Source organism: Physella acuta, unplaced genomic scaffold, assembly GCF_028476545.2.
Source record: "Physella acuta isolate Inbredline_101_S28 unplaced genomic scaffold, ASM2847654v3 ptg000264l, whole genome shotgun sequence".
NCBI lineage: Eukaryota > Metazoa > Mollusca > Gastropoda > Physidae > Physella > Physella acuta.
In genome coordinates, this window is record NW_026731783.1 from 937,732 (window position 1) to 961,122 (window position 23,391).

The 23,391-nt window shown below is 33.7% G+C and overlaps 1 pseudogene; it reads left to right on the forward strand.

Annotated features, from left to right (window-relative positions):
• Window positions 1-981: 981 nt before the first annotated feature.
• On the forward strand, window positions 982-17,024 carry LOC131939071 (26S proteasome non-ATPase regulatory subunit 13-like; annotated as a pseudogene).
• Window positions 17,025-23,391: the final 6,367 nt, after the last annotated feature.

Here is a 23,391-nt window from a genome sequence, read left to right on the forward strand (position 1 = left end):
TATCTCCAACACAATTAAGTATTACGTGTCAACTTGTTAGGGCGTTGACTACAATTTCAGCCTGCTTTTCTGTTTGGATTTGCTTCCATAGCCTTTGTCCATCCAAGAACTACAAGGCAGCAGTTGCTCGATTTTGGAGTTGTCTCTCTTAGAAGAGTTGCTTTCCATAGCAATCGAGCATCATCTGTCTTGGGGTTCGAACTCGAGCCTTTTCGGTTTAACAAACAACCACAAGCTTTACTTACACATTTTAGACATATCGTCCTACATCCCTTTATTTATTTTTAAAAATAAAATAGTTTGATCATTATTAGCTCATCGAACTGGAGAGCCGCATCTTGACATCAAAAGAGCCGCATGCTACACGCGAGCAGTGGGTTGCCGACCCCTGCCTTGGGTTGGAGGGGGGGGGGGGGAGTTATTGGCTGAGAATAATAATTATAGCTTATATCAGGGAGTCGGCAGCCTTTTGAGCCGGAAGAGCCATTTTACAAATGTTCCCAGTTTTTAAAGAGCCACTAACAATTTTGTTTCAATATTTTGGCATTTAATTTGGATAAAATGTATACATTTGATTTTTGATTTGAAATAAATAGCTTTAAATATAGGATTACCCCAATCCACTTTACAAGACAATATTTTTTTTTCTTTACGGACACTACCAGCTCAGGCTTCCTAGCCAGGTAGCCATCAACACGGCCAACTCCGACTAACTGGCTTGGGTATCGGCTCGATTACCGAGTATCGGTTGCTTCTGTCATTTGGTTCTCACCAGGCCTATCTTCCACCCCACTGAACGCAGGGTAAAGTCGTATCCCACCGTCCAGTACCCTTCTCAACCGTCAGAAGTTCATAACCAAAAAAAAAAAAAATCCTGCGTCATATTAATGAATACTGACAGGTAGGGAGATGAATTCCCTATAAATAACATTCCCCATTTAACCATATTCGAAAAAGTCGGCACTTGGGCAGTGGCAAGCAATGAATTGTTACCACGGGGCTAGTAACTGCACAAGTGTGGGGCTGAACCTAGTTCCCAAGAGGTTGCCAGCTGTCCATATACTTTCTACCTCACCTATTCTCACTGTTCTCTGTGACGTGTTTTGTTTCTTTATATTTTAATGCGTATTGAAAATAAGATAATTTGATTATAAGGATTAGTGCATGGAACTGGAGAGCCGAATCTTGACCTCCAAAGAGCCGCATGCGGCTCGCGAGCCGCAGGTTCCGACCCCTAGCTTATATGAATTTATTTAAGTTTAAATATTTTTGTTTTGGCAAACAGGAAAGACGCACTGCAGGATGATAAAGCTGAAAAATTGATTGTCTTAGAAAAATGTATACATTACAGTCACTGTTTTTAAATTTTATAACCTGAGAGATTTAAAAAAAAAAAAAAATTAGCGTGGCTAATAATTTTTAACTATTTTCTAAAACACTTACTTAGCTTTGTCTCATAGCATGTACAACGACTATTTTAAAAATATATATTTTTAAAATTTACTAAAACCGACAGCTATGTAGTTTGCTTTGCGTTGTCTCCCTTGTAATTTTTTTTTCCATATAAAACATGGCAAAAGGTCTTTGGCAGATATGAATTTAAATTAAAAAAAAAATGGTTCAGAAAGAATCTTTACTGATTCAGAACTCTATCAAATATAGTATGAAATATGTATTGACATGGTATAACTGTACAATATATGTATAACGTTTAAATAGCGCTATTAATTTTTTTTTTAACCTTGAAACACCTAAACGCTATAAAAGGAGTTTGTCGCAAATACGTTTTGGCAAAACGGCAATCAGGCAAACATCTTTCGGCCAAATGAGATTCGTTAATGTTTTATTGATAATTTGTCATAAGTCGATTGAGAAGAAAATTGTCTCAGGTTAGGGTTGTCCATAAATGACGTCACACTCTTAGGAGGAAAGTGGGGGGGGGGGGGTCAGTAATTTTGTGACAGTGTTTGATTAGGGGGAGCTAGGGGTGGGGGGGGGGGTAAAAATCGTAAAAAAAACAACGTTAGGTCATTTATGGATGACCCCTAAAGAAGTAATTTTTTTTTACCTTGCTTAAGATGGAAAAGTCAATCATTACAAAATGTAATTGAGAGAAAAATTTAGACTGAACAATGATATGAACAATGATATGATTAAACAAATGAGTGGTAAAATCTATAGTTATTCCTCAAACTTTAGAGATTTACAGTATCACTGAAAGGTAAATACACCATAGATATATTTATGCATACTCGTGATGTATTGGCCTAGTTCAAACTACAAGTAACTATAACATAATTATTTTTGCTAACTCTATCCGACGTTTAGGTGTAAAAAGACAAATTTAAGAACTAAAACTGTTGTATCAAAGAAGTATAAAGTGTGCATTCCTTTATATATCTAAATATTTTCCTAACAATAATAAAACGTACTGTATAGTAACAATCCGAACTATGCTTAATTGAAAATGTAATCATATTTTTTAGTGAACGTATTTAAAATTAAATTCAAATGCAGTATACAATTTAACATTGGGACACTACTGCATATATTTACGCACATTATGTGGGTCGGACTTGAAATACAAAGTGTGACTGTAGACTCGTGCATGCCCTTTAATTAAATACATTATAACAGAGTGACTTATAGATTTGGCAAATATGTTGTTATAGCAAATCAACAAAGAAAAGTACGGGTGATGTTTTCACTGAATGGGGACTCAAGAGTTATACAACAAAAATATGGCATCAATGCTAAGGCTTCTGCAGTTTGTAAGAAACTCTATCCTTTCAAAAGGAGATGGAATACTACGGTTCTATGAAAATGCCATGTCCGAATTTGAGCAAAGAATCAACCCTCCGCCTATCTCTGGCTCAGCTTCGTGCATATGTTGACAAGCAATGACGTTTGGCTATCTTTTTAATGTGATACACTCCCCATACACCATCATCTGATACTACGTTAAATATACGTTGTTTTTTAAGTTCGCTGAACCTTTTTTTTTTATTGCAAGAAAAAAAAAGACAGCATGTGATAGCGATAATGGTAATAGTTTACCCGAATATTTTGCTGGTCTTTAAAATATGTATAAAGCAAAATCACAGTTTTTAAACAAGGTAACACTATATTTTGTTATCTAACTGAAACGTATAAAACTGAGTACTCCTTAAGCTTGAAATACAAAGTTACAGATAGAATAAAACAAGATAACAACACGGGATGTCAACTATTTTAAAATTACAATGTGATGGATGATCACTGTTACAGGTTGTTTATTCGTGTGTTCATATTTTATATCCTTGAATTTTTCACGTTCATATATTTATCCTGAACAACGGCTACCAAAGTTTGCTGTCTCCGCTTCTTTGATAAGACATTTAGTGTATTGCCAGCTTACAGTGAGAGATTTTAGTGTGACATACAGTAGGGCTTAGAATTATTTAATAACTGGAGAACATGGCCGTCAAGTTGACCATTGTAGATATGTTTGATCAACGCATTCGGTAAAGTGTTAAGTGTAGATAATGTTTTAAAATTTTAGAAATACAAACTGAAGCAATTATCATTTACAATCAAATACGATAGTAATGCTTTTCTTTTTAACGACTATTTAATGAAACAGTTAAAGAACTATTAAATGGGAAAGGCTTAATGATAAAGTGTAAAATGTTGTTATGAACTACAGCAGTTTTTAATAGCAGTCAACACAAGAACATAATTTCTAGACTTTTGTTTATAATTAATGAGTGTAAAATTATTGTTTTGTTACCATCTCATAATTCGTATAAATAAAATCAACCAACCGTAAACTAGACACAGTTCAGCATCGACGGTCCTCTGATCGAGAGATAACTATTATTTTTTTTTTTATTTACTAGGTTATCTCGAATGTTCTTGAAATCTACATGTCTTGTGTTGTCGCATGTATTGTGTTGTCAGCACTATATGAAATCAAAATAATCATGTACTGCGTACTTAGCACTATACTCTAAAACTTAGGAAAATAACAGTAAAACATAATGTCGAACCACCTTACACATTAGATAATGTCTATACATTGCATAGCCCACGTTACTTGATACATACATAGCAGTGCAACAGAGTATGAGCAATCTCCTCATATACTAAAGCAACAATCAATCTCTTGTTTGTTTGTTTTTCTTCTGTTTTTTTTTTTTGTTTTTTTTTTTTTTAAATTAAATTAATTGTTTCTTCCATTTAGAAAAAAAAATTACATGGGATCTTTTAAGCAAGCGTATAAAATATTGAGTTACGATTGCCTGATTTCTCAGAGCTTCAAAGAGTTGTGATAAAATGTAAAAATGCCTTCACTATTAGATTAAGTTGCTTTTCAGACAAATGAAGTTGTTGATTTAGTGTTATCTAAAAGTTGTTTCTCATTGTATGATTATATTCAGACTATGAGGGCTAATGTATGAACCGTTCAGAAACTCTAAATAATAACTAAATTTCACAGCAAAGCATGCCTTTATTTCGATGTATAACAATTATTTTTACAATATAATTTATAAAAAACCTTGTATTTTAGCAAAAGGCATGCAAGGTGAAACTGTTGTCAATAGTATTTAATAATTAAAGTTATATACTTCGATTACTGATTTTATTTCTCTAACAGAGTTAAACGCAATATTTTAATACTTCTTTTTCAGCGAAACGCGTATTTATTTGAATAAATATGTTTTCATGTTTAAAGCAATATATATATATATATATATATATATATATATATATATATATATATATATATATATATATATATTTATTTATTTATTTATTTATTTATTTATTTATTTATTTATATATAATCAAATATCATAATTTTGAAACTAAAATAATAGTGGCTCTTCACAAACTGGGATGATTGGTAATTTATAACTTTTGGCTCTTCGGTACCAAAAGATTGCCAACCCCTGCACTAAAATATACGCCCACTAAATAAGACTAAAATTAAATTTGACATTAAGAAGAAAGTATATAGGAAATCCTTACGAAGCAACACGGAACTATATTTTAAGTTACCCAATCGATGGTCTTCGATATATGTATAATGCTTGGCCACTGCTTTTGTAATTAATTTAGTCATCTATTTTTTAAAGACACATAGAAGAATAAAGCTAAAACTGTTTGCTTGCATCAAAAAATATCTTGATAACTGATTGTGTGAAACTTCTGGCCTTTTATAGTATGTAAAAAGAAAATTCAATGATATCAAGTAATGTTGAAGTTATATTTAGGGTTATCGCCCTTGAAATGTTTTCGAATAAGACGGTAGTATTATTAGAACCATTTATTATAGCCTAATTGGGTAATTACTTAATATATATAATGTGATATTTTCAATGAATGTAACACTGTATGATATTTATCACATTAGTAAGCCACGTCATTTCTACTGTTATTTCATAATTAAATTGAAATCCTACCAGGACTTAGCTAGACGCGTGGAAAGTTATAGCATCTTGCCATTTTCCCGATACAATCTCATACCAAGTTGATAGTTATTGCATTAATACAACACACGTTTAAATCATGTATGTGTTTAATATATCTTACAATCGAAATGTGACTGTGCGTCTTCAATGTGACTTAAATGTGTCTTAAACGTGTTTTACATGTGTCTTAATTGATTTAAGTCGCCAGTGTTAGTTTTATCCAGTTTGTCTGTGTGAGAGCCATTATTTTATCTATCCATCATTCACCACTCATGTATCTATCACCCATCCACCCATCACCCCGCATCTACCACTCATATACCATCTGATGTCAACACAGTCCTGATGAGATTACACTGATGTAACATTATGAACGGAAATCTTGTTTAATAAGAGACGTACACAATCTCCAGGTCTTTAGTTTTACTTGCAAACATTCTACCATGACATGCGCACTAGCCAACACTTAGACCACTCAGGGTGTGAGCTGAGATACAAGAAACACATCCAACACTTAGACCACTCAGGGTGTGAGCTGAGATACAAGAAACACATCCAACACTTAGACCACTCAGGGTGTGAGCTGAGATACAAGAAACACACCCAACACTTAGACCACTCAGGGTGTGAGCTGAGATACAAGAAACACATCCAACACTTAGACCACTCAGGGTGTGAGCTGAGATACAAGAAACACATCCAACCCTTAGATCACTCAGGGTGTGAGCTGAGATACAAGAAACACATCCAACACTTAGACCACTCAGGGTGTGAGCTGAGATACAAGAAACACATCCAACACTTAGATCACTCAGGGTGTGAGCTGAGATACAAGAAACACATCCAACACTTAGACCACTCAGGGTGTGAGCTGAGATACAAGAAACACATCCAATACTTACAGTGACAGTAGTAGGACAATTTGATCATCAGAAGTTTTGGCGTTAATCTATACGATTTTTTTTTCAATAAAGAGAAGAATAAAATAACTCATGTTGTCGAAAATGTTTAACCCTTATTGTTGTATTGTATAAAGGCTTATTATGATAGTGGCAGGCTTTAAAAAGTAGTGGAGCAGCAGCCTATTTATGATAAAAATAATGGTTGTGTTGGTGATGATTATAATAATTTGGATGATGATGAAAACATATAGTTGAATCTACTTTTGCAATGTCGAGTTTAGATCGTTTACATTGTCTTTGTTTATACCTAACACTCCAGTAAATTCACCGTTAATTTACATACGTGTGTATGTGGGACAGTTCCACCATATCTAACCGTCCAACACGTTCACCTTTGGCACACAGCTCTTTGTATTTTGACCAGTTTTAAAGTATGTGAGACTTTAAACAAAATGATTGGCCATGAACCCGATGTGGGCTTACGGCCTTTGAATGTTATGATCGTTAATAACACATCGAACGAGTACAGTGAATGATACTTTTAAAAGGAAGACAAAAAATATAAATAAATCAAGAGTTTTTATATTTATACTTTGAAGTTTAAAATAGTGTATTCATTCTGGTTTTTTTTTTCAAGTCTATGTTTTACTTTAAGTTTGTAGTGCTAAAAATAAACATGGCCTAAAATTAGTCACTGTATTAAATTATCAATCAATGGTGCTTTAAAGTACACAATACATGTTATTGAACGAGTTATTTAGGTGTAATGTTTAAGTGATCAATTAAGTTTTTGTGGACGTTAGCATCAGAGGTGGGAGGTTGATTTGGTTGTTGACATGTGACACGTGTGGACTGGGTGAGGACTGAGGGGGGTGGGAGGAGGGGTGTAATATTTTTAAATATTTTCGGTCGCCATACATGATTGGATAACCTTTTATTCGATATAATACAATTAATTTTGAAGCGTCTTATATCTAGCGTACCCGAATTTAACAATATTATGTTTTAAATGCATACGTCTTGTCATGTATAACTTGTGTTTTAAATATTACGTGTTTACCATGTGTGGTGTATGTTTCAAAGAATATTATTTGATTTGGCCAATGGTTTATTTAAACATTATAATAAAACACAACTCGTATTACAACATTTTAAGCCCGATTATTTTAAATAATGTATTAATTAATAATTGGTTATTATGTGGAGACAGGGTATACGCTAATATAGTTGTACAAATAGAACCTGACTTATACGTGTATGTACACATGTAACCTGGCTTATACAATATGTATGTACAAATCGAACCTGGCTTATAAATGCATGTAAAATTAACACCTGGCGAATAACTTTTTTGTTTTGATTTGGGTTAAGTGGTGTAGACTAATAACTATTACTGAAATACATTTGAAAATAAAAATAAAAAGAATAATATAAGTAACTAATTAAGATTTTGTAGCTGCAAATTTACCTAAAACACAGCTACGATGTAAATGCTGAGATTACATTGTTGAATTCTTTTATTTTATTGTGTTAATAATGTATTAAAAACGTGCATGTATTTAAACAAACGATTTTTTTATTACTTCCCATTTTGCTTTAAACATATGTTAAGTGAAATAATTTGTAAGAATTCCTTTAGTCAAAAAAAAAAACAAACAAAAAAACCAGTACAACAGTGAAAGCTAATTAAAACATTTGTTATTCTTTCATAATATTAAATATTTAAAAAGTGTATTGTAAAAAACAAATACTGATTTTTTGCAAGATATAACAAATATAAAATTGACTCATAATTTAAAATGATTAGCATTATTAATATGTTTTAAAATTTAGTACTTGAAAGAAATCTTATTTTAAAAGTCACTATCTACCAGTTGGTGATGTTTTTACAATAAAAATTGAAAATAATTTTTTCTTCCATTCGAAGTAACAAACCTGCATGAGATGTGGCAGACGAAGTAGAGATTAACTGTTTCTTGAGATCACAAATTATCAGATGACCTGACATAAACCAGATTAATGTGTCAATATACCATCTTAATCTAAATCAATCTATCTAAAACGTAAAAATGAATTATATATGTAAACGTAGTCTGTTGTTTTTAATTATAAAGCTATATAAATTAACCAATCAGTAATTAAAATGCCTTTAATCTGACCAATCAGTAAAACAGAAAGTTGGGCACTAAATAAAATGACTGTTTTTAGAAATAATATAAAGCTTATTAATATCTAGCGATAAATTATTTTTCCCCTCAAATTTTGCCATCTATTCTCTGTTATAAATGTGATATCTAAAATTGTTTACTCAAACTCAACACGGCTTTTGTAAACTTGAGATGAACTTACGACGTCCGGACGTTGTACTCCACAGGCACTTCGCACGCTTCACAGTGGCGTAGGCAGGGGGGTTAGAGGGAGGTCATAACACCCCCCCCAATAGACCCCTCGGTATATATATAACAAGTATGAGGGGGGGGTGCAAATCGAAAGTTTGAGGGGGGTGCAAATTGAAAGTTTGTCCCCGGGTAAACATTGGACCCCCCCTCCTGAGACGATCCTGGCTACGCCACTGACGCTTCACGCCTGCCCACCCCTACCCCATACTCAGCAATCACACAACCTATAAACATTGTTAAGACTCAAATCATTGAACCAGAACCTTCACATATCTCCACCCCCATTTGAATGCGTTTGCCCCCATAACCCATTTTCACTAGCACATACTTATATCTATTACCTCCCTGTACACCAATTGTAAAAATATTTAGTAAAATATGGTTAAAACGATATTTCTATATATTTTTTATACATTTTGAAAACCCATTTTGAATACCTATTTTTTCAATACGCACATTTGTAAAATACTTCGGTTCCATTACATGATTGAAATTATGTTAACATGTTGATGTTGATATGCTTGTTTTGATAGGGTCGGCGTGGTCGAGTCGGTAAAAGCTCATGGTTGCTAAACCGAAATGTCTCGAGTTCGATCCCTAGGGCAGATGAGTCTGGGGACAGTCACTCTTCTAGGAGAAACGACTCCAAAATCAAACAACTGCTGCCTTGTAGTTTGTTCTTGTTTGGACTAAGGCTATTACCAGTTGACACGTGTGCTTAGTTGTGATGGAGGGGGATACATTCCAACACTAAAATTTTAAGAACGAAGAAGAAGAAGAGATTTGCAAATAATTGCCAGCGTAATAAAATTAGAAATCAAATAATGTAACTAAAGGACTCTCCCAATCCACTTTAGAAGATGTTAATTTTTTTTATTTTTTTTTACGGATATCACCGGCTCTGGATGTGTCTCCCATTAGCCAGGCATCCATCGACACGACAAACTCAGACTAACTGGCTTGGGTATTGGGTTGATTACCGTGTATTTGTCACTTCTATCCTTGTGTTCTCACCAGGCTTATCTTCCACCCCACAGAGCCCAGGGTAAACTCGTACCCTACCGTCCAGTACCCAGCTCGACCGTAGGAAGCTAATAACTAAAAAAAAATTAAAATAAATTAATATAACTATTAGTATTTGTGAAAGCAGCTGGAGAGCACATTTTGACATCAAAAGAGCCGCAAACGGCTCGCGAGTACACAGGTAGCCGACCCCTGGCTTATACTACTAATATGAATGTATTACTGTTAAAATAATTGTTTCCGGCCAGAAAACAGGACTATCAATTATCGATTAAGCTGAATAAAATTGCTTGTCTTTAAAAAAATGTATAGGCCTACATTATAGTCACTGTTTTCAACTTTTTATAGCGTGAAAGATTTTTAATGCACAGTACCGTGACTACTAATTTTGTTTATATTTTCTAAAACCATTAAATAGCTCTGTTACATACTTCATACTGTGACCGTTTTTTTTTTAAATATATCATTCTAAAATTTACAAAAACCGACCGGCTAGTAATTTGCTTTGCGTTGTCTCCCTTGTAATTTTTTTCCAAATAAAAATGGCAAAATCTTTGACAGAACTTTATTTAAATTAAAAAAAAAACACACACACATTTTGTTCCAGACAGAATCTTTACTGATTTAGAACTCTAACCAATACAGTATGAAATATTAATTATAATGGTATAACTGTAAAATATGTGTATAAAGTTTAAATTGCGTTATTAACTTTTTTTTTTTTAAACTGTGAAACTCCGCAACACTTAAGAAGGAGTTTGTCGCAATTACGTTTTGGTAAAACGGGCTTCCAGCAAACGGCGTTCGGGCAATTGAAATTCGTTAAAGTTTTTTTTTTCTGAATTTGTCATAAGCCGATTGAGAAGAAAATTATCTCGGGTTAGGGGTGTCCATAAATGACGTCATACTCTTAGAAGGAAAAAAAAAAGGGGAGGGGGTCCGTAATTTTGCGACGGTGTGTGATGAGGGGGAGGGGGTTGTTTTGCATTGTAGAAAGCAATGCTAGAAAACGAATTTTAGCTGCTCTTTCTCGTCAAAAAATGTTTTAATAAATTGTTATAAAAATTAATTAAAACAATTTATGTTGACAGAGTTCAGACAAGAAATGGGAAAATATAACTCTTTTAAGGAACATACAACGGAAGTATTAAGGGAGGGGGAGGTTGAAGGCTGATGTGTGACGTTATTTTATGGGGATCTGGCTTTTTTTTGACTGTTTGACTAAGGGGAGTGGCAGGTGGGGGTAAAATCGTAAAAAAAGCGTTAGGTCATTTATGGATGACCCCTAAAGATGCAATTTCTTTTGCCTTGGAAAAATTAATAATTACAAAATGTGATTGAGAACAAATTTAGAACGGACAATGATATGAACAATGATATGATTCAAAAATGTAGTGGTAAAATCTATAGTTATTCCTCAAACATTTGAGAGGTACAGTATCACTAAAAGGTAAATACACCATAGATATATGTATGTATACTCGTAATGTATAGGCCTCGTACAAACTATAAGTAACCATAGCATAATCGTTTTGCTAAATCTATCATGTATTTATGTGTAAAAAGAGAAATTTAAAAACTATAACTGTTGTGTCAAAAAAAAATATAGTGTGCATTATATCATATCTCTCAATGGTGACAGGACAAATGATCTCAGACAAAATATCTCACGGACAAATGATCTCAGACAAAATATCTCACGGACAAATGATCTCAGACAAAATATCTCACGGACAAATGATCTCAGACAAAATATCTCACGGACAAATGATCTCAGACAAAATATCTCACGGACAAATGATCTCAGACAAAATATCTCACGGACAAATGATCTCAGACAAAATATCTCACGGACAAATGATCTCAGACAAAATATCTCACGGACAAATGATCTCAGACAAAATATCTCACGGACAAATGATCTCAGACAAAATATCTCACGGACAAATGATCTCAGACAAAATATCTCACGGACAAATGATCTCAGACAAAATATCTCACGGACAAATGATCTCAGACAAAATATCTCACGGACAAATGATCTCAGACAAAATATCTCACGGACAAATGATCTCAGACAAAATATCTCACGGACAAATGATCTCAGACAAAATATCTCACGGACAAATGATCTCAGGACAAATGATCTCAGACAAAATATCTCACGGACAAATGATCTCAGACAAAATATCTCACGGACAAATGATCTCAGACAAAATATCTCACGGACAAATGATCTCAGACAAAATATCTCACGGACAAATGATCTCAGACAAAATATCTCACGGACAAATGATCTCAGACAAAATATCTCACGGACAAATGATCTCAGACAAAATATCTCACGGACAAATGATCTCAGACAAAATATCTCACGGACAAATGATCTCAGACAAAATATCTCACGGACAAATGATCTCAGACAAAATATCTCACGGACAAATGATCTCAGACAAAATATCTCACGGACAAATGATCTCAGGACAAATGATCTCAGACAAAATATCTCACGGACAAATGATCTCAGACAAAATATCTCACGGACAAATGATCTCAGACAAAATATCTCACGGACAAATGATCTCAGACAAAATATCTCACGGACAAATGATCTCAGACAAAATATCTCACGGACAAATGATCTCAGACAAAATATCTCACGGACAAATGATCTCAGACAAAATATCTCACGGACAAATGATCTCAGACAAAATATCTCACGGACAAATGATCTCAGACAAAATATCTCACGGACAAATGATCTCAGACAAAATATCTCACGGACAAATGATCTCAGACAAAATATCTCACGGACAAATGATCTCAGACAAAATATCTCACGGACAAATGATCTCAGACAAAATATCTCACGGACAAATGATCTCAGACAAATGATCTCAGGACAAATGATCTCAGACAAAATATCTCACGGACAAATGATCTCAGACAAAATATCTCACGGACAAATGATCTCAGACAAAATATCTCACGGACAAATGATCTCAGGACAAATGATCTCAGACAAAATATCTCACGGACAAATGATCTCAGACAAAATATCTCACGGACAAATGATCTCAGGACAAATGATCTCAGACAAAATATCTCACGGACAAATGATCTCAGACAAAATATCTCACGGACAAATGATCTCAGGACAAATGATCTCAGACAAAATATCTCACGGACAAATGATCTCAGACAAAATATCTCACGGACAAATGATCTCAGGACAAATGATCTCAGACAAAATATCTCACGGACAAATGATCTCAGGACAAATGATCTCAGACAAAATATCTAACGGACAAATGATCTCAGGACAAATGATCTCAGACAAAATATCTCACGGACAAATGATCTCAGACAAAATATCTCACGGACAAATGATCTCAGGACAAATGATCTCAGACAAAATATCTCACGGACAAATGATCTCAGACAAAATATCTCACGGACAAATGATCTCAGGACAAATGATCTCAGACAAAATATCTCACGGACAAATGATCTCAGACAAAATATCTCACGGACAAATGATCTCAGGACAAATGATCTCAGACAAAATATCTCACGGACAAATGATCTCAGGACAAATGATCTCAGACAAAATATCTAACGGACAAATGATCTCAGGACAAATGATCTCAGACAAAATATCTCACGGACAAATGATCTCAGGACAAATGATCTCAGACAAAATATCTCACGGACAAATGATCTCAGGACAAATGATCTCAGGACAAATGATCTCAAGGACAAATGATCTCACGGACAAAAGATACCAGGACAAAATATATTAGGACAAATGATACCATGGACAATTGATCTCAGACAAAATATCTCAGACAAAATATCTCACACCTAAATTTTAATAGTGTATTGGGTGATTTTAGTTTACTGAACATTTTTTGTATTGACTGTCATATGGTTTTGTTTACTATGATTAATATTGTTTATATGCCTATACGATGTTTGTAAGAAATTTTTGCCGTAAAAATGTGTCATATTCCACTAAACATTTTAAAATTAGGATTACTAATATAGTATGCAAAGATTAAAGAAATTTTTCGATGGACAGTGTAGGTGTGCTTGTCAAACATGAGACAATCCTACAATGTCAGGTGGACGAAACTAGATCAAAGAGGATGAAATAACAATAAAGACACACCTTCGTATCAAGGTGGCCGTCCGCTTTGATGGTAGAGACATGCCTTAAGGGAAAGACATCCTCCCTCCATGGGCAATTCAACTAACATCTTAAGTCAACAGCTATGTGTCGGTCACACCTTAGTGATCAGGTGACAAATGCTTATTTACACAAACAGCGGTCATCGCAGAGCTGTCGTAGTGTGCAGGCAAACAAAGCAGTATTATTGGTGATTACTCAGCTATGGCCTCAATAGTTACCTAGCAGAAAAGTTTTCGGACATAAGGTTTCTGGTGAATTTATGTTTATAAAAGAAGTGGAGCAGCAGGCAAATATATTTGGAAATGTGAAATTACAAATTATCGAGCATAATACTCAATACATGATCACATAGTATTGGAAAGGTGTGATCATAGCGATGTACCTGTCAGCAAAGAAACGTAAACGTTATGTTTGTGTTGATGATGCAATAAAAAGAATTTTAAGTTACCAACCTGAAGACCCAATCACATTTTTGAAAGATATTTCGCGTGTTTTGAACATTAATGTTGTATAGCTACCGTTACTTTGTTTTATACATTACCATTTATCTTACCTTTTAGGCTAAGGGAGTAACTTTAATTTAATTTTTATTTTTTCAAATCAAATGAGATTACAAAGATTAATTTTAATAAATCTTTTGATGGTTTGTTAAGTTTGACTAATTCATTATATTTAAAATTATTATGCGTAAAAAACTAAACAAAACTATATTGACATTCAATAAAAAAAAGTTCAAATCAACTAAAATCATCGTACATACTTTTAAAATTTCGCTGTGAGATATTTTGTCTGAGATATTTTGTCTGAGATCATTTGTCCATGATATCATTTGTCCTGATATATTTTGTCCTGGTATCTTTTGTCCGTGAGATCATTTGTCCTTGAGATCATTTGTCTTGAGATATTTTGTCTGAGATCATTTGTCCTGAGATCATTTGTCATGGAACCCTCTCAATATCTTCATAACAATAATAAAACGCACGACATAGAAACAAACCAAACAATATAATCACATGTTTTATTCAACATGTAACATTGAAAAACTATTACAAACATTTTCGCCATAAATTATATGGGTCGGCCTAGAAAAACATTATGTGACTGTGGACTCGTGTATGTCCTTTAATTAAATACATTATACACGAATGACTTCTAGATTGTTCTTTATTTTGCAAACAAATTGTTATAGCCAGGTGTACCAGTTTGGATAAGCTACCGCTGTCTATACAATCATATTTTTCGTGTTAATAAGCTTTATATTATTGCCAGAAACAGTGATTATATATAGAGACAAGGTTTCTGTTTTACTGATTGGTCTAATTAAAGGCGTGTTAATTACTGATTGATTAACTAATATCGAGCTTTATAAATATAAATAAACATATGGTTTACATATATAATTCAATTTCACGTCAACTTATGACAGCATAATCTGGCATATGTCAAGTCACCTAATAAAGTGTTATTTCAAGCAGTTGACATGGAACATTAATATAACGTCTTTTTATGCCATCTCGGTTTTTCAATAATAAATTTTAATACTGCAATAAAAATGAATGTTTCCAATACACTACCGTCTTATTCCAAAACATATCAAGGGTGATATCTTATAATTTGACTTCAACTGCAATTGATGTCATTTACTTTTATTTTTAAATACTTAAAAATTATTTTTTTTTAAAATTAAACTATCAAGAGAATATTTCGATACGCGGCAACAGGTTTATCTTTATTCTTGTATGTGTCTTAAAATAAGAGGTGACTAAATTAATCACAAAAACAGAGGCCACGAGTTATACATTTATCAAAGACAACAGATTAGGTCTGTTCAATTGACGATGAGACTTATGTCCATGTATGTTAACGTCAAATGTTGTCACAGAAAGAAAGAAATATATGTGGACGATAGAAATAACAGATTTTAGAAACCTATCAATCATACCTAATGTAGCTGGTTATCTAGCAGAACAACAAAGAAAAGTACGGGTGATGTTTCTCCTGAATGGGGACTCTAGAGTTTTACAACAAAAAATATGGGATCAATTCTAAGGCGTCCGTAATTTGTAGGAAACGCTATCTTTTGAAAAGGAGATGGAATACTACTGCTATATGATAAATTCCTGAGCACAGAATCAACCCTCTCTCTCTCTAGCTTAGCTTTGTGTTTATTTTGTCCAGCAAATACCAGATCCAAAACAAGCCATAGAATTTCTTGAGAAAATGAAAGAGAAAGTTAAAGCCAGTGAAGAAGTCAAATGTTTTGTGTATGACTACAATGGGTAAAATCTATCTCCGGAATAAAGAATTCCCTCCAGTGAAGGCCCTAACGGAATAATGAGAGAATATTTTCAATGATATAGATGGAGTGACCACAGTACATGGACGCTTTTATGAACGAACGAGCAACTTTCATAAACTAATGGGCAACCATGCTCAGTACTATCAAGTGGTCCTTAGGTTCTTAGGCTGCACAGATCTGATAGACATGTAAAAACCGAGCAGGTAGAGAGGGCTTTTAATATTGGTTTATTTTAGCAGCTGTAATGGGCGAGGGTGTATCTAATTTTGGTGAGCTCCTTGCCCATGATATCTTGGCATCCTTGAAGGGCACATATAAAGAATGGCTGGTTGATCTTCTGTATGCCTTTAACAGCGGAGATATTGACAAATACATAGGACTGAAGGATAAATGGTCTACTCAGCCGGATCTGAAAGTCAATGAACTTGTAACTAGGAAACTAGATCAATCTGTTATGTTTGATGGAGATGATATTCCAAAGGCCAGCAACAGATAGACAACGGACATTTGATAGTATTGCCCAGACTGTCAAAATTAACACAAAACTGGTTGAGCTGTTAGTCATGAAAGCTGTGAGGCTTGGGTTAGTGAGAAAATTTATTGATGAAATAGAGCAGAAATGTCACATGACATGGGTACAGTCTAAAGGATCGCAAACAGATTTCCGGCATGCAGACTCGCCCTGAGTTGTTTGGAAAAGATATTGGCTTAATGGAACGCTTGGTACAAACAACTACTTATGGTATTCTCAAATAATTATTGAGGCAGTATTGTCGTTTTTCTTCTTTTTTTTTACTATATTTGTTTTAAGTCGATTTTTTTCACTAACCATAAACAACGGCATGTATATACGTATAAATAAAGCTAGGTTGCTTTATTATATTTAGAAGAAATAATAGTCAGTTTTGATTTTAAGTTTAGATACCTTGTTAGGGAAATACAATAATTTGGTCACTTATCATTTGTTTAAATGCCCGTGAAATACATTAAAATTGAAATCATTTTTATTTAAAAAGTTCATTTTAACAAGGACAATTAACATAAGGGACAGTCGTAATGGTAAAAACAATTATTTGGACCAGTTTGACGTATTAGGATTAAAATGTATAACATGTTGTCTTTAATCGACACATAACATGTTGCCTACACTCGACACATAACCTGTTGTCTTCACTCGACACATAACTTGTTGTCTACATTAGACACAAGAAGGAACATGTTGATGTGAGGGGATATTTTCAGTGTACTTTGTCAAATGTAATTTATTTCATTGCGTGGTGGGGGGGGGGGCACATTTATGTGTGATGGGAAATACATTTTTTTCGGACGGATACACTGCAGTTGTGTTATATTTTCAACTGTATTAAATGACACTGTCAGTTATCAAGTACCAGTGAAGTTTGAAGACACGTATCAAATAGAAATAAACTTAACCTTAGTGATACTATTTAATCTACACCAGACTCACTGACACAGGCAAACAGACAACCAAACATACTCCGTATTTCCATTATTAGTTATATATAGATATGATATTTGTTTAAACAAATATTGACTTTCTGAATTATGTTAAATGAAATATAGCTCCAACGTTTAGTGAAATATTGAGTGCAATATTTGTGCATATATATTGTTTTGTTTTTTCTTACATTTTGTAATTTATCGAAAGTAGAAAATTAACCACACGCACATGAAAACAAAAACATTTAAAAACAATTCTTTAATATTTTTTTAACTTCAAACTTTGACTTTCAATTAAATAAAACGTAAATGAAAACACATAATGAAGTTGCGTTTCTTCATTTATTTGACTGAACTGAATCGATGCATCAAAATAGGTCATTATATCGTTTAAACCGCAGTTGTTAGTTAATTCACGTTTTTAATCGACAAGTTTTGATCTTTGAGTGTATGACTGTCAGATTCTGAAAACAAAATAAATTCTATTAAAATCATTAGCCATCATGTAGAGATCAGTTTTTCATCGCTTATAGTAGAGTGATCGCTTGCATTATGGTGATGTATAGCATCTATTTTCTACTTTTTAAGTTCAATCAGAAAACGTGGTTTTTTAAAAACTTTTTTAATGATTATTATTTTCTACATTTTAGTCTTTGTCTGTTTGCATTGAAATCTTGCTATCGATTTTATCTTTTCACTTTTTTTTTTGGGTAAACGAAGACAACTCGTAAAAAGACAACTCGTAAAAAACACGTTGTGTGAATACGTTACTGACTAGAACACATAGATTTGAACCCGTGTCGAGTGGGTTAGCAATCGACCATATCGTCTCCCCCATACTGGCCACCAGTTGTTACGTTCTGGTTGTTTGTAGACAAACACCGTGTGACAACTACTCAGTAAGCAAAAAGAGGGAGAGTACCGAACCTTGTTTTCATCAAATTACAGTTACTGGGTTATGTCCCTTTTTCCCCACGTTTTTTGTACAATTATATAGGGGTATAAAGTGATCAATAAAATGTTTCCATTGATCAATTTAGTAATAATAACAGTGGAATATTCTATTGTCATCCAAAACAAAGCTTCCCTGAAAATTTCAGCGCGCAAGCTAACTGGAAAGTGCCCGAAATTTCGATCGCAAGATTTGATTGGAAAAACAAACAAACAAACAGAGGCGAAAGCAAGTTAAAGAAAACGTGGGAAAATATGCAGTAACGTCTATTCCTGATTCTCTTGTTTGGCTTAATCAATGCAAGGGAGACAACATTAACGAACGTGTACAATAATCGCTATCTAGTAAGTTATAAAAAATATTAAAATGTTTTAGGAAAAATACGAGGTAGATATAAGAAACTTACTTTTTCTATTTAAAACCGTGAAGATCGTGAAGAAGCAAACTTATTTGAAATTTTAAAAAATATATAACTATATTTTACAAAACAGTGATCTCTGTGCATACAATTTTTTGTAAAATGTAAAACATGACATTCCCTGACGATATTACATCCCCCCATACTTTGGAAACATTTTTTTTTTGTTTGAGAGAAAATATTAACCGATCCATAATCATATCTAGTAAAGCAAGGGTCTCACATAGACGTTGTGAGGATCGTGTGATATGCTGGTAGGTAAACCGTACAGTAGAGGTTCATTTAGTAAATGTTGATGTTACATCTGTTAGATCGTCATCACCAAGTCGGACAGCGTTCTATTTTTTGTTTGTTAAATAAAAGCTTGTAAAAAGGCTGCTTCTTAACCTGAGCTAATTTTCTTCTCAAAGGACTTGATCGAACCCCGTTTGCAGGAATAAAATACAATAAAAATAACATTATTTTAAAGTTATACATAACATTCACTTCCGATGGCCATATATTCAACTATCACACACGTTTCACACCAAATATAATTCACCAAATACAGTCTGTTACGAATTAGTTAATCATAAGTAATTTTTAAAGTGGTCAAACTAGTTTTTTTCATTGTGGACGTTAGCATCATATGTGCGGGGTGGTGTTGGTTGATGACACGTGACACGTGTGGACTGGGTGAGGACTGAGCGGGGGGGGGGGGGGTAACATTTAAATTGTTTGAGACCACCATTACTGGTTGGATGACCTCTTAATAAATTTAATACAATCAATTGAGATGCGTCTTATACTTTGCAAATAGTGTTCTCGAATATATCAATAACTTTTAATTATATATATATATATACCGTTTCATGAACTACTAGTACTTATCATTTCTTTCTTGTGTCAAATTGGAAAAAAAAATCGTTAGTCATTTATGGATGACCACCTAAAGAAGCAATTTTTTTTTGCCCTGCGTAAGATGGAAAAAAATCAATAATTACAAAATATAATCGAGACTGAACAATGATATGAACAATAATATGATTCAAAAATATAGTGGTAAAATCTCTAGTTATTCCTCAAACGTTAGAGATTTACAGTATGAGCTATATGTTTATGCATACTCGTACAAACTATAAGATTTTAAATGATATAGATGGAGTGACCACAGTACATGGACGCTTCTATGAACTTACGAGCAACTTTCATAAACTAATGAGCAACCAAGCTCAGTACTATCAAGTGGCCCTTAGATTCTTAGGCTGCGTAGATCTGATACACATAGTCTTCACTTTGACTATTTTCTGTACCTTTGTCTACCATTGGCGTTGAAATATCACTGTCTGTTTATATTAGGTTAGGTATTGTGGCTTATGATGTTCTTGAGTCCACCCGTATATAATGGGTACCTGACTTAAGTTAGAGAAACAAAGGTGGCAACAACTCCAAGAGAAGGGGATACACATATTCATGAAAGTAAAGTTATGACAGCATGCAAAAAAACTATTTGTAATTTAATTTTAAAAATCTGTGATTGGCATCGTCGTTCATTTCATTTAATTGTTCTGGCAATCTTTGCTCTGTGGACAGTTATTCAAACCCATACAGCTGATCATGTATTAAGCCTGGGAAGACTAGTCACTTTGTGGAGAGTGTTTTTCGCAGAGACTTGATGCATTTTTGCTGGCAATTAATCATCTTCATTGGTGTAGAAATAACTTTTTTATACTTAGCCTTTAACATGCTGCATTACAACAAAAAAAAAACAATAGTACTTCAAAAGCAGTAGGCCTACACGTCTATAATATATCCAAACATTTCGGTTAAAGGATTATTACTTTTCAATTTGGCCAGATTATACCTATTTTTTTTCATAAATCAAATTTATTAAAAGGTCCATATAACTGCTTAAAGCACTTTAGATTACACAGTCAATACTGCTGAACGAGAACGAGGCACATATACTGTTATCTACACTCAACACCTAACCTGTTGTCTACACTCAACACATAACCTGTTGTCTACACTCGACACATAACCTGTTGTCTACACTCGACACATAACCTGTTGTCTACACTCGACACATAACCTGTTGTCTACACTCGACACATAACCTGTTGTCTACACTCGACACATAACACATAAAGCACGCTAGTCGGCCTTAGGCAAACGAATATGGATGGTACCACAACACACACCATTTGGCGTCCATGTTTACGGAGGTTACATGTAAGTGTTTTGAGTCGCTAGAGAGTCTGTTGCTGACAGTGGTATGATGCAGACATGTTTAAGGCACTTCTTTGTTGAAATTTGTGTCAGTGCTTGTAAACAAAGCAGTATCACAGTCCCTGTGGAGCAAAATTAATCATAGTGTGCTTGTAAACAAAGCAGTATCACTGGTGATTACCCAGCCATGACATCTTTCGCTACATCACAAAATGGCGTCTACTCTTTAAAGAAGTCAGATTTACTCTAGACAACAGCCAGCAAAGAAAGGTTAACGTTACATGTGGGTTGATGATGCACTAAAAACATACTTTTTACTTTACGAAATTGAAGACACAATCACGTTTTTGAAAGCTGTGTCTCGTGTTTTGAACAATAATTTGACTACGGTTACCATCATTTTTATATTTTTATACAAGTTATCAATTTCTTACTCAGTTCATATAAAATGCTATTTTAAAATTTAATTTACCTAATTAATTTAGTATCTCACAATTGATATGTGTACAAAATAGCACATACAATCCCATATGATACTTTTTTTTTTATTTCACTAAAATCATCCTAAACAATAAGATGTCTTGCTGTGAGATATTGTGTTTGGTATCTTTTGTCCGTGACATCATCTGGCCTGAGATCATTTGTCTTGAGGTCATTTGTCCTAGTATCATATGTCACTGATATATTATGTCTGGGACAATTTGCTAGAAGGTAAGTGTGACAGTCAACTCTTTGTTGTTTTTTTTTTGCTGATGACTTTAAAAATACACACACTAACAATGTGCGGAGGTTGATTAGCGATTTAACATAGTTGGTCCTTTTTCCCGAGATTAATTGTTGTGTCACCCATTGTTACCGTATGTTTTAGTAGTCCACACAGTTCTAATTTACTCAGTTATAGGAACAACATTCTTCTTCTTCGTTCTTAATTATTAGTGTTGAAGGGGATCGAGATTTATCTGCCAGTGGGTTTGAACTCGAGACTGTTCGAATTTATCAACCATGAGCTTTTTTTGCCGACTCGACCACGCCTCCAACACAATTAAGCGTTACGTGTCAACTGGTTTTGCGCCATTGAGGCCATTGACTCCGATTTCAGCCTGCTTTTCTTTTTGGATTTGCTTCCATAGCCTTTGTCCAACCAAGAACAAAGTACACGGCAGATGTTTAATTTTGGAGTTGTCTCTCCTAGAAGAGTGGCTGTCCCCAGCTAACGAGCCTCATCTGCCCGAGGGTTCGAACTCGAGACTTTTCGGTTTAGCAACCATGAGCTTTACCGACTCGTCCACGCCGACCCCTACAACATTGCTTTACGTGAATTTTTCACCTTTTTTAAAAACAATTATACAATAAACGCAGATTTTTAATGATGTTCTGATATCATTTGCATTTTTTTTTAAATTGTTATGTTCAAAAATTATTTTTTAAAAGACAAAGTCATTTTTTTATTATATTATTTTATTATTTTTACTTTTGTTTGAAATATGCATTAATACAGCTGGATATATATTTCGATTTCTTTTTCTCATTTTATATTTTTTTTCTAAACAATAAATGGTAAGTTATTGGTAAATTATATTGAATTAAATTAAAAATATTTTGCAACCGACAGTGTATTGTTCAAAATCGACCAGCTTAATTTAGAAAAAAACATATATATATATATCTGCTCTCTGAAATTGACTTAGAATATGATTATTGAATGATATTGTGTCTGATATATTTTGTATGAGATCATTTATCCATGGTATTATTTGTCCAAATATATATTGTCCTGGTATCTTTTGTCCTTGAGATCAATTGTCTTGACCTAATTTGTCCTGAGATCATTTGTCCTGAGAAAATTTGTCCTGAGATCATTTGTTAATGCGATGTTTTTTTTCAAGATATTTTTTCTGAGATCATTTGTCCTGATATCATTTGTCCTGTCAACAAAGCAATGGGTCGCTATATAGCATTGGTTGAACACAATCCTCCATGTGTTGACACTTCTCTCATTATAATGTGGGAATGTGACTTATATTTAGCATCACATTAAAACTTAATTACCTGTTTGTTTCTTCCAATTGGGGTTAAGAGCGTTG